We start from the raw sequence: 12,988 nt of genomic DNA, 5'->3' as shown, positions 1-12,988 counted from the left end.
ACACAGTATGAAACTGTGAAACACAAAATTGTTTCTCAACCACGAGAGAACATCAGAATAGATCGTTGAATATTCCAGGGTGATTCACTCTCTCATCTCCTCTTCTGTCTTACTCTCATTCTGTTATACCATGAGATAGATAAAACAAATTATGGCTACAAATTGTTTGATAAAATCATCTCACATTGGCTCTATATGCTTGATCTGAAATTATATGCAAATCATGGCAAGATCTAAAAGGCCTACCGGTAACTGCAAAAAGAAATCAGTGATGACATCAAAATGGAAATTGGCCGTGACAAATGTGCGGTACACTAAAGGAAAGGGATAGCACGGACCAATGAAAGAGAATACCAGGAAAGAGTATTATAAACGTGTCAGAATGGTCCTGAATACTGAACTAAACTCCCAGAATAGAATTGTAGTTATAAACTCCCTAGAGGTACCAGTCGTCCGGTATAGCCTTAATGTCATCAATTGGAACCTGTGTGAACTCCAGTGTATGGACATAAATATCAGGAAACTGCTGATACAAAACAGGTTCTATCTCCCACGAAAGGAAGGAGGTAGGAGCCTAATACAATTTCAAACGATTTTTAAAACAACCACTTTAGGACTCCAAATGTACATCCAAAGTAACACCAACTGCCTGATATAGCTGGTGTGGCAACACGAACAGAGTAAGAAACTTCAATCAATTTAAAAGGAGGTATATAAATACAGATGAGAGTTTAACCGCCCTGATTATGATGTCAGCAAAAGCCAAATAGGAGAGCTTGAAGGGAATATCAAGACTGTGGAAAAAAGAACGATTGCGTGGGCAATATCACAAACGAGCTGGAGATGTAGGCATGAGAAGAACACTTCAGTAGCTGCAGAACACTGGTTTGAAAGCAGAAACAGAAAGATTTATACTAGCGGCACAAGATTAGAGTCTCCTCGACTGAAACTAATAATCTTATGTCACATACAGTGAGACAGACACAAAATGTAGACTGTACAATGACAAGCCTGAAAGTATTGACCATATTGTTACCGGTTGCTCAGTTCTTGTTCTTACAGAATATAAAACCAGGCACAGTCGAGTTGGTCAATACTTGCACTGGAGCATATGCCATCACTATGATAACCCACACCCTAAGAACTGGCATGAACGCTATCGATTGGCAGTCACTGAGAGATTGTTAGCATCCTATGGGATCATGGGATACATACAGACAGGCAAATAAATGTTAACAGACCAGGCATCGTCATCAAAGACTTAAATTTAAAAAACATGCCTGTTAATTGATACGACAGTGCCTATCGATAGAAACATTTCAGCAAAAAAAATTGATAAACTCTCGAAATATAAGAACCATGAGTTTAAGATGTCTAAGATGTCCTCTCAATGATTAGCCAGAGATGATTTTTAAAATGAGAATATCTGAAATAAACTCAACTGCTCTCACAAACAAGAATACTAAAAATGAACACGAATACTCTCAAAAATAAAAAAAAAAAACACAGGAAAAATAATCCAGAACCCTTGTCAGATACGGGATCGATCCCAAAATCTATTCAGTTCGCGCCAACAACGACAACGTCAGCAGTAGCAGCAGCAACAACAACAACAACAATAACAATAACGATATTGATAATCCTTTATTTGCCGCACACATAAACAGTATACAAATGCACATTGCTGCAATACATACACTTACGCACGCTTGTTATCTATTTCCCGAACATATACTTTGCTAAAAGTAGGATTTTCTAAGCATCCCCATGATTACTATATGCGTAAATAATTAATGGCCAGACGACATAAGCCGCTTTTAAAGAAGAAATAGGATATAGGATGATATGTAAACAACTAGGTTAATGAAAAGATAATGAAGAAACAGTCAGATTACAATTACTTTTAATGCTAAAGTTATGTGGATGATTTATCGCAGCATGGGTTGGAATTATTAGGTAGTCTATTTTTGCTTTTAAACTAATGTATTATCAAACTTTAAACAGAAACAAATGACATACTTTTTGGGAAGTGAAAGATTGAAAGATATATGTACAGAAAATGATAAAATGTTTGTGTATGTTTACCGTGATTAGAAGTAGAATTTACAATGTTTTTAAAAGTGATATTATTATTATTGTTATTGTTATTATTATTATTATTATTATTATTATTATTATATTATTATTATTATTATTATTATTATTATATTATTATGATCATCATCAACATCATCATCATCATCATCATCAATCATCATCATCATCATCATCATTATTATTATTATTATTGAGTGAGAGAGCAGTGCATACCAACAAAGTGACACTGGGGTAAAATATACAAAGCCCAGTATACCCATCGTGACTACCTGTCTGATATGGGCACACCAGGCACATGCCTCACAATCATATGTGCGTGACATGGTGATCTCATATCAAGACAGCACATGACCTTGCAGGTGGGGCCCAGCTAGAATTTTCTTCAGGTCGAGTAGCCCATCCCACTCAAAAGGTCCCTGAATAAGGATTAAGGATGTTGAACGAAGGTGAATTATTCAAACCCCGAAGAATTCCTCTCAACACAGGTCTATGATGCTCCCCCACTACTTCTGCTCATGATCAGAGATGCACGTATAGTCAGCCACTAAGGGACATGCTCAACTGGTTAAGGTCAAACAACTGACAAGCAAATCTGTGGTATTGAGCTGAATATTTACTGTTAGCCCATCTTTTATACCAAGACAAAACAATGTACATGATAACACCTCCAATCAGTAAAGATGAGAAGCCTTGAGAGCCACTGCCTGTTACTGCATCTATTATTATTATTATTATTATTATTATTATTATTATTATTATTATTATTATTGTTGTTGTTGTTGTTGTTGTTGTTGTTGTTGTTATAATTATTATTATTATTATTATTATTATTATTATTATTATTATTATTATTATTATCATCATCATCATTATTATTATTATTGAGTGAGAGAGCAGTGCATGCCATCAAAGTGACACTGGGGTAAAATATACGAAGCCCAATATACCCATCATGACTACCCGTCTGATAAGAGTACACCAGGCACATGCATCACAACCATATGTGCGCGACATGGTGATCTCATATCAAGATAAACAGCACATGACCTTGCAGGTGGGGCCCAGTTAGAATTTTCTTCAGGTTGAGTAGCCCATCCCGCTCAAAAGGTCCCTGAATAAGGGTTGTTTAAGGATGTTGAAAGAACCACCCATGTTTCCAGAGGTGAATTATTCAAACCCCAAAGAATCCCTCTCAACACATGGCTATGATGCTCCCCCACTACTTCTGCTCGTGATCAGAGATGCACATATCGTCAGCCACTAAGGGACATGCTCAACTGGTTAAGGTCAAACAACTGACAAGCAAATCTGTGGTATTGAGCAGAATATTTGCTGTAGACCATCTTTTATACCAAGACAAAACAATGTACATGATAACACTTCCAATCAGTTAAGATCAGAAGCCATGAGAGCCACTGCCTGGTACTGCATCAGGGCATTTATTATTATTATTATTATTATTATTATTATTATTATTTTATTATTATTATTATTATTATCATTATTATTATTATTATATTATTATCATCATTATTATTATTATCATAATCATCATCCTCCTCCTCATCATCATTATTATTATTATTATTATTATTATTGTTATAATCATTATTATTATTATTATTTTATTATTATTATTATTATTATATTATTATCATCATTATTATTATCATCATCATCATCATCATCATCCTCATCATCATTATTATTATTATTATTATTATTATTATTATTATTATTGATGAAAAACTCTAAGCTTATTTTGCTGGGCATGATAGAAATTGTCAGCTGTCCACAGCAAACTAAGGCGACATTAGTTTACTGGTCATGCTTGAAGAACCCTGCGAAGAATTCTTGTAGTTCTAAGCAATGCTGATTTTTGTAGGCGTTCTACCTTTACATTTGTACCAATCTTTTTGAACCATGTTGGTAGCTGAGTGCTGATACTTCCAAGTGCGCCAATTATTATTCACATCTACTCTCCTCATTGACCACAACTTTCGTATTTGCCACTTCAAACGTTGTAGTTGTTCAGTTTTCTTCTTTCTCTTTGATCTTGTTGTCACAGTGACACGCTATGTCGATTATCATGCACGTTCTTTCTTTCTTTTTCTCACCGCAACAATGTCTGGTTTCCAATGTAGGATCAGGTGATCGTACTGAATCATTGTATCTCACAGGATTCTGAAGCTCTCATTCTCGGTGACTCTTTCTGGGGTTTACTCTTACCACGTCTTTGCTCTTTGTAGGCCGTGATTACCACAGAGTATTACAAAGGATAATACTTGCCATATTGTCAAGTCTGAATTATTCTTGCCACATGACATGTCGAGATTATTTTTGCCACATTCATTGTCATGTGAATTCATTCTTGCCTATTATTATTGTTATTATTATTATTATTATTATTGTTGTTGTTGTTGTTGTTGTTATTATTATTATTATTATTATTTTTATTATTTATGCACATCAGATTATATCGTTGGAAAAATTCCTAACATTAGAGGGCAAGAACCTTCTTAAGTATCCTAAGTCTCACTATCATAATACTTTTGCAATTATCTTGGGAAATCTACCATGCAAAGCTTTCTTTTTTCCAATCAGTTAACCTTGTTTCTTTTAGTTTCTTTGATTTTTAACTACATTTGCTTTTCCCTTTTGTTTCTCTAACTCCTTCTATTGCACAATTAATAACATTTCTTCACTACTACCGACATAGCAGTCTATATCTAATCTAGCTAACAAGACATAGTCTCCTATATCTATCAACTTCCTTTCTAGGTAAATGCAATTTTGATAATCCTGCTGTAGGATGGAATCCTTCATTCATAGTAAATTCCTTCCTAGTTCTATCTAGACTTGGTAATTCAAATTTTGTCCAGTCTACAACAGGTGTTAAATATCTAAGTAGCGATATTGCCCAAGTATTTACAGCCTTCTCTGGACTCGGACCATTTATTTAGTTTTCATTAACATCCTCAACCTGCTCTGATTTACTCTTTCCAACTTACCCCTTTCATTTCCGTAGTTAGTAATCTGTAAGATTCTAATATATTTATACATTTGATGTTGTTTTTCATATTTTCCTAGTAAATTTCATTTTAGTTTTGGTGAAGTTATCAGATTGATTATGCATATATATATATATCAGATTATATCGTTGGAAAAATTCCTAACATTAGAGGCCAAGAACCTTCCTAAGTCTCACTATCATAATAAGATATATTTTGGCTGCTACGTTTGTAGGCGTCCATATTTTTATTCAACCCGGGCCTGATGTCTCAGTAAATCACAGTTCGAAATTCGTCATTATTTGTAGCTTTATTAATGGGTTTATTTCACAGTATAACTAATTTATGTGTACGAGGGCGGGTGTTGTAAAGTTCCTGTGTGTCAATCTGAGATAGGAGTATGTTGGACAGAATTATAACAACTGGTTCTCCTGTATTTTCATTCACTCAAAGCTAGGACCTTTTTAGCACCCACTCAAATATATTTTAGATGTTATTGGAAGATAATTTAAGTTGTAATGTGCTTTTGTTCGTTTCGTCGTTTCGTGTTTAAATATCAAAAGTTCATTTCGTTTGTTCTGTGTTTTGTTCCGTTTCGCTGAATGCTTTGATTCGTTTCACAATCTATTTTGTTTCGTTTCGCCTTGTGCTTTGTTTATCTCAATCTCACTTGTTTGTGTCTGTGTTCATTATGTAATTAGTAATTTGTGCGTGTAATGATAAAAATATCTGATGTACTTACTGTTTGATTTAGTCTTGTGTTGATACTTTGGGTTTTTACCAATTCATACAGTAATGTTGTTGGGTTATTTTGCTATATGTCGGTTTCTTTTTACAGATGAGGGATTTTTACACACAACTTGTACTTGACAAAAAATATATATATAAAATATAAATGTGTAAAAAATATAAGCAGCGTTATCAATCTTTTATTCATTAAAATGTTCTTTTCCATTTTCTTAATAAATTCCATTCTAGTTTTGATGATGTTATTTGACTATTCAGTACATCTTTAGGACAAGGGTTCGGCGATCCAGGGTAAATTACCCCAAGTGGGGTAAAACTGAAATTCTTGTGTGTAATGAGAACTTATTAAACATAAGCAAATTATTTAAAACAAAAACGTGTTCCTTTCTTCTGGTGTGAGGAGGCAGCCAAAAAGTTGTTGCTTTTCGCAACATCCTACCTTTGCAAACAAAGATTTTCCAATCTAATCAACGTAAAGACAAAGCAGTGCAATCGATTGGATCGCGAAGACTGTAACTAATTTGGTCTGGCATCAATTTGCCCCAGTTTTGATGTAATCGTAACAAAAATGAAACATCATTTCTCCAGAACTTTAAGTGAAAAAATTTCTTGAAAAGTCGCATTTCGTAATGAGGATATCAATCTATTTTATTGCATTTGTTTTATACTTTATATATTTATAATCGTATTCTCCATATAAATAGATTCAATAAATCTTTTGAATTCAAAGAATTTATGATTTTCTTCCTTTCAAATTAAGCGGGGACGTCGACATACATAGAGATATTTTGGGGTAATTGGTTAAAAAATTTCCCCGACTATGTTTTAGGAGCTACGTTCGTAAGCGTCCATATTTCTACCGAGCCGAGAACTATCTTCTTCTTCTTCTTCTTCTTCTTCTTCTTCTTCTTCTTCTTCTTCTCCTCCTCCTCCTCATCATCATCATCATCATCATCATCATCATCATTATTATTATTATTATTATTATTATTATTATTATTATTATTATTATTATTATTATTATTATTATTATTATTATTATTATTATTATTATTATTATTATTATTGGAGTTACGTTGAATATGTATCATAAGTGTAAACTGTATATTATTTTTATAAATACATGCTCCTTTATTTCATTTTATTTTGATTGTTAAATTATTTGTATGATTAGTTGTAAGATGATTATTTGGTTGTAGTTATATGGAATAAGTAAATATCAATGCTGAACGTATCTAAACGAATAATAGTCTCATAGGAAGAAACTTACGTAGGGTCTACCGTACTCACATACTTACATAAATATCGACATACACATATGCAGTAATCCCTCGACTATCGTGGGTGTTACGTTCCAAAACCTCCCACAAAAATAATTAAAATCTAAAAAAATATAAATACCTATCGGCCGCAGAAACCCGGCTATACTGAGAAGTCCGCGATATAAATGTATATATATTAGCCAGAAAAATCCGTGATGTACTGAGTGCGCAATAGTTGAACCGTGATATGGTGAGGGATTATTGTATAACTCTATCAAAACCAGTCTTAAGCTTGGTTGAAAAAGGTGGAAGGCTGGGTGATATGATAACAAATTGAATCTTTAATAAGCGTGCAACGACTGAGAAAACATCGCAAGTAAATCTCCACAAGAAACTTTGTTTATGAGAGGAGTTGGAGTTCGTCTACTTGGGAAAGATAAGAATAAAGTCCGCAAATAAGTTGGATTCTTGAAGAGCAGGATTCTGAACACTAAAATCCTAATTATGATCAGTTCCTGGAATGTACGAACATTGTAGGTAAGCGGGAAAATTATGCAACTGATGAGAGAATACACCTATTAATTAGATAGCTTAGAGTGAAATGGAAAAATAAGCAGCGTTAGCAGAATTATAAAGTATTCCAGCCATGAAAAACAGCACAGCTGGGAAACTAGCGCGGTGTTATGTAAAGAGGCTTCCAAGGCAGATTCACATAGGTTGCAGTCTATTCAAGGAACACTTCATCGTAACGTATTTTCAGCCAAGATGTAGAAACACGATCATCGTCTAAATTTTGTAACTATTGAAGATGCATTGTATAATTAGAAGGCCGCTTTCTGTAAGTAACTACAAAACGTAACCAACAAAATTCCCAGTCATATAAGCTGCTTATATGCAGAGATCGGAGGATGCATTCGATCGGGTTGTATAGGTTAAGCAAAGAGACAAGGAAAAAACAGAACAACCTTTACTACTATTCGAAAACATAAACAGCTTCTACATCGACAAACCTATTTTGTATACAAAACGGTCCGCAGGAAGACATAGTACTCTCTTGATAAGAATATCATCAATGACATTGACTGTAGCTACAGCAATGCTCAGTGTTGATGTCCAGCATTCATTCATTTGAAAACTAATAATGCAATCGGCTAGGTCTACGAAAATACTCGTCAGAAGATCACCTAGTTTCACTTAATAGGAAAACTAACAATTAAATTGACTGTCTGCTTCAATGCTCAGTAGAAATATGGCAGAACGTCCTGATGTTGCAGAATATCACCAACTAGTGAAGGCGCCATTAAAACCGCGATCGAAAAGAAGCATACTATCATCCAGCCATTTGCTCTGGAGGAGCTGGAGCTTAAAAGAAAGCAGTGGAATGTATTTAAGTTACTGAAAACTCTCAGTAGATTTAAAGAACAGTGAATTATGTTCAGAGCATTAATAACAGAAAGTGCAGAATGTGTTATTGAACGTAGGAGTACATGAAGTAGAAAGTTTTCGGGGAAATGTTCATAAAATTTCAATGACCAAGGCAGGGTTATAAATAAGAGAGAACAAGCAAAAACAGTGAAAGAGAGATAGAAATAACTTCCACAAAATTATCCCCTTTAGACCAACTAAGGCGAGTTACAAGATCGACAAGAAAGACTGGTCGTCAATAAAATGTTAAGAAGCAGAAGAAGCAGGTAACAGAAATGATGCAAAGTAATGTATCACTTTGTCAAAAAGCTTGCAAGTTCAGAAAGTAACTTCTGAGACCCAGATAAGCAGAAAATCATGTAGAAAAAAAAAGAACAAAGTGCCAGACTATTGGATCAGTTGCAATAAATCCTGAATTAGCTCGTTCTAGTCACACGCTTTGGATTTATTTCAAACTCACTAGCTGACATTCTGCAAGTAATAATTGAGAAGCCCAGCGTATATATGTATATACACATGTGTGTGTGTGTGAGTGCATGTGTGTGTGTGTGTGTGAGTGTGTGTGCGTGTGTGCGTGCGTGTGTCTTTGTGTTGCTGTTTGTCCTCCCCACCTCTTGGCAACCGGTGTTGGTGTGTTTACTTAGCATTTCGGAAAAAGATTCCGAGAAAATAAATACCAGACTTATAAAAACCAAGTACTGGGGTATATACATTCGACAAAAAAATTTTTCATGGCGTTGCCCCAACATGGATGCAATATAATGACTGAAATAAGTATAAGATAAAAGTGTGACAACAAAAAAGCTGGACATATTCCATTCACGACACTTTTGGAAGATCCGCATAGTCATCAGGTTAGGTAGAATTAGAAATCAATAAATTCTTGTGTGGAGCAAATCCAAGCCATTGCAAAACGCTATGTCTCTGCATTGGTTTCACCGAGGAAATAGATGTGCTTGCCGACTACTTTGTTTGCAAAGACTATAAGTGAAGTGAAAATCAGAATAATGAAAACGAAATATAAAGGGCCTATTCAAGAACACCAGCCACTAAACACTACTGGTAAACTTGAAGCTATCAATACCTGCCTATGGACATCTATTCATATTATAGTCAGTGATATGGCTCCTTGAAATTCCAAATACGTCTTCATTAATTTTTGAAATAAGTCATACTACGGGAAGTCTCTTAAATCACCATTTCCCATACATCCACGCACACACATTTTACAATGAATCCAATCGTATTCTCTGTATATCTTCTATGAGTTATTTATCAATGACAACATTGGTCTTTGTCATCCATTAACGACTTGATTACATTCGTTGCATCAAGGCATTCTATCAATTAATACATAAGATACAACTTGTATTAATGCGCTGTTTATTTCAGTTTAGAAGTCAGTAAAACCCCTTTTAGCAAAACGTTCAGCAAAACGCGAGAATATATGCGTATTTATGTGTGAGTGTTTGCTGAATGAATAATATACCTGAGCATCTATTTTTGCATGCGTTTATGCATATATTCATACTTGTATACACACACACACACACACACACACACACACACACACACATCTCATTAATCCCAAATATAGAAGCAAAAACAATAAGTAAAAACAACAGACGCTCGGAGAAGGCAAGAAAGATAGTTTTACGTTTCCAGCAAAGATCCTCTTCAGAAACAAGAGAAAAAGGAAAGTCCAAGAGAAAAGGAAGACGGAGGAAAAAAGTCGCCTACGATCACACACACACACACCACACACACACACACACACAACACACACACACACATACACATATAGGCGTTATCCATCATGCTCGCGAGTTTGGCCGAAAGACCGTATTTATTCCGTCTTCGTCAATCGTTTTAAATTGCATTTGTTTACTTTCGTACATCCACTCTGTATCCTTTTATTTGCTAGAGCCCTAATTCTCCGCAAATTTTGCGGGTGTCGCTGATATGCGAAGTTGTCAGTCTTATCATTAAAGACATAAAATTGTGTATTAGCATTTCGGTTGATAACTGAAGAAGAATTAGAGTCTTGCTGTATCTGTCCTACGTGTATGTTTTTTTACTATTTAATGCATTTTTCATTCATTAAGTAACTGAACCCCACACATCCCGACTTTTGTTAACAGTAAGTTTATATATATGCGCGCACCACACACACACACACACACAACACACACACACACACACCACACATATATATATATACATATATATATATATATATATATATATATATATATATAATAAAAGGGAGTATAACTCCAAACTTACAGGGAAAAATTCAATTAATATTAAATCAAATTTCACAATATATCAGGGGATTGTGCTATTTATGAATATTATATAAAAAGAAATTATTGCTTATCAACTTTAAGTTAGTTGGGGGCAATAATGATGTGTTTAGGAATAAAAATACCTATATTAGCTTTATTTTATTTGTATACGCATGCTATATTTAAAGTTTTGCTGTTTTTATATGATGGGAATTTTATTCATCGTTATATACACAGCAGTGTGACAAAATAATGGAAACACCTTAAAATGTCAAAATAATTTATCTTAATATGGATTAGGACCGCCTTTGGCAGTAATTACAGCGTGAATTCTACGAGGTATGGACTCGTACAAAGTTTGAATTGTTTCCAAAGGAACATTTGCCCATTCTTCAGCTAAAACAGTCTCCAGTTCTTGTAGTGATGATGGTGGAGGATATAGACTCTTTATTTGATTTTCTAAAATGCACCACAAATGTTCAATAATATTGAGATTTGGGGACTGTGGTGGTCGGATAAGGTGTTCAACTTCACTAGAATGTTCTTCGTTGACAAATTTAGCTGTGTGAATTGGTACATTATCATCCTGAAAGATTGCGTTTCCTTCCGGAAACAGTTCCACAATCATAGGATGAATTTGATCAGATAAAATGCTTAAATAGTCTTGACTAGATATCTGCCATGAAGGGAAACCATTGGGTCGGCGGCTTTCCAGGATATAGCCCCCACCAGATCATCACAGATCCTCCTCCACGTTTAACAGCTGGAAGAAGGCAGTCAGGGTCAAATGCTTTTCTTGGCTGTCTCCACACGTATACTCAGCCAGTGGTCGGAAATAAGGTAAAGGACGACTCTTCCACTGCTCTAGGGACCAATTCTGCGGGTTTTTATTCCACTCTAAAAGCTTTGAAACGTTTGTTTTTGAAAGTAGTGGTTTTCTGATTGCAGCCCTCCCGTGAAATCCGGTTTTGTGCAGCTTCTGGGTGATCAGTTTTTATGGAAACTGGGTTTCGAGGTGCTCATTAACCACTGCAGTAATTTTCCGAGCTGTAATGTTGTGACCCTTTCTAACAATTCGCGTAAGAGTTCGACGGTCCCTGTCTGAAAGTTTTGGTTTTCTTCCGGATTTTTGTTTCGACGAGGAAGATTTTTCTTCAAAGGCTGTCATCACTTTCGAGACAGTACTTATTGATAGACCAAACATTTCGGCTGCTTTCGTTACGCTAGCACTTGCCATACGAGCACCAATAATTTCACCTCTTTGGAAGTCCGATATATCTGTCATTTTAGGTGAATTTTAATTAGCTTTTTCTGATGATATCTGAAAAGAAACAGCAATTTTAGCAAAACGTATTAAGCAACACTAATAATAAATCAACAAGCTTTTGACGGTTTTATAGATATTTCAAAATTATGATGCTATGATGCTAGGTATTTCCATTATTTTGTCCAACCCTGTATATATATATATATATATATATATATATATATATATATATGTGTGTGTATATGCATGTACGTATATATGTATATATATATGTGTGTATATATATATGTATATATATAGATAGATATATATGTATATAAATATATATATATATTATATATATATATATATATATATATATATTATATATATATATATATATATGCATGTATGTATATGTATATCTATGTCTTTCAAAAACATTTCGTTTATGTATATTAAAGGCAGCACTCAAACTATTTAAGCATTATATTTAACTATCAGACAGGACACATATGTTTGAAAACTAGGATGGCGTAAAGTAACAGTTGCTGGAAGAAATCCATTTAAACCTACACGCATCTATATCTATATTCTCTTTATATGTAATTTTTGTTTATATTTTTGTCATAAGCAGATGTCTTTAAAACAAACACACCCTGTGTTGCTATAGAAGCGTAGAGCAGTACGTTTGCCTATTATTAGAAACATTCAATGATTGGAAGGATTGAAGTGGTATAAAGAGGACAACGCATCCGTCTATCTATCTATCTATCTATCTATCTATCTATCTATCTATCTATCTATATCTATCTATCTATCTATCTATCTATCTATCTATCTATATATATATATATAGATATATACACACATATATATGTATATATATATATATATATATATATATTACAT

This window comes from Octopus sinensis, linkage group LG7 (genome assembly GCF_006345805.1).
Source record: "Octopus sinensis linkage group LG7, ASM634580v1, whole genome shotgun sequence".
Classification (NCBI taxonomy): Eukaryota; Metazoa; Mollusca; class Cephalopoda; order Octopoda; family Octopodidae; genus Octopus; species Octopus sinensis.
This window is presented reverse-complemented; position numbering follows the sequence as displayed.